This window comes from Atheta coriaria, unplaced genomic scaffold (assembly GCF_025399875.1).
Source record: "Atheta coriaria isolate IRGN ID8LTWV9N9 unplaced genomic scaffold, Caltech_Dcor_3.1 hic_scaffold_9_pilon, whole genome shotgun sequence".
NCBI lineage: Eukaryota > Metazoa > Arthropoda > Insecta > Coleoptera > Staphylinidae > Dalotia > Dalotia coriaria.
In genome coordinates, this window is record NW_027045451.1 from 8,687,190 (window position 1) to 8,688,799 (window position 1,610).

Sequence of the window (1,610 nt, forward strand, 5' to 3'; positions counted from 1 at the left end):
TCGTTACGTATTGCTCATGACTGTGTGTTAGGTTGCCTACAATACAGTTATTTATATTATATGCGCGTAAAAATGCTTTCGTGTTTCATGTGTTTTGCTATTTGGAAATGCATTGCGATTGCCTTTTTTCCGTTCGTTTCATGTGACGCTCGAGACGTTGCAGCCGCGCTCAGCGAAAAACGATTTTCACATCCGGCCGCGCATTACAATGTGAATTGATTCGCGCCGAGGTTTTTCTTCCCTGCACTAATAGCCACTTCTACACACAATACCACCTTCGGCAAACCCCTGAGCGAACTGATTTGTTCCTAGCCTTCCACTTTTCCCGTTTCCCCTGATGTATAACATGAATTACTGAACAGTGAAACGCTCGGTTAGGTGTGTTTTTAGGAGCGGATTCTCCTGCTGCTCAAAAGAGATTTGGACAAATCACTGAGGCAAATTACACCCGAATCACATTTTATTGAATCTGCTTCTATCTTAAACATTATTATTCGTCGTAAAACACAAAAGTAGTTTTAGCTGCGTAAACTAACGCAATTTTCCACCAGGATGGCGCTTTGGATACAACGCACAACACCCAATTACGCAAAAACAGTTTATAACCTTAAAATAGTGTTTTATCGTGTGAAAATATAGTGGTATTTTATGTGCAGGCAAACAATAAGTAAAAGAATCAAATTGACCCGCTCTAATGCACTTCCAAACTTTAATAAACGCGACAATAAATCGTAAGAGTAAATCTCGATGATAATAACTTTTATGACCATTAACCAAATCACAGTAAATTTGCATTAAAATTTACGGCAAGTCAATATTAGCCTGCATAGCTAGCGGCGTATAAAACGGAGCTGCGTACGCCGTTCATAAATGGACCCCACATCAAAAGGCGTGGACGGTCATCACAGTATGTGATACTGTGCAGTAAGCGCATAATGAAACACAAACGTTCGCAATCCGACGTGCAATGCACCCAATTACACAAATAATTCGCGCTAATAAATTTCCCACAAAATGCAGCGGACGTGAGTATTTCTAACCTATATTCATCACCAATTGCATGTAAAGCAATTATGATGGATATCTAGATGTGCGAGTATAGTGTGTATCTAATATTGTGACAATGACATCAACTAATAACGCACTGTTGACTCGGGTCAACACCGTCCATTAGTCAATAAAATGTGCGAGCGGTGTTTGTCATAATCAACACCACCAACACCCTTAACATTCAGCCTCGATGACATTGATGCAATGGCGACATCGTCAATCCATCCGCAATCATGCGCTGAGTAATGGTGATGGTTGAATGTTAAATGTGTCAAATGATGCGTGTAGCAGTGCGGTGGTTATTTCGGTTCGCGCATGATGCTTATATTTATGCAACACGCATAACGTAGTGGATGTAACGCGTTAGTTCAGTATATCTCAATGTGTCACGTACATAACTTTTAGAAAGTAGTAGTTAACATCATTGTAGGGGGGATATTCAGCTACATTTTAACCTAGAGAATTAGTTGCGCAAGTGGCCACTAGATGGTTAGAGAAAATGTTTTAATAATTTTAGTTTTTTAATGATTACTCGTAAACTAATTGAGTTATTTGAAAAA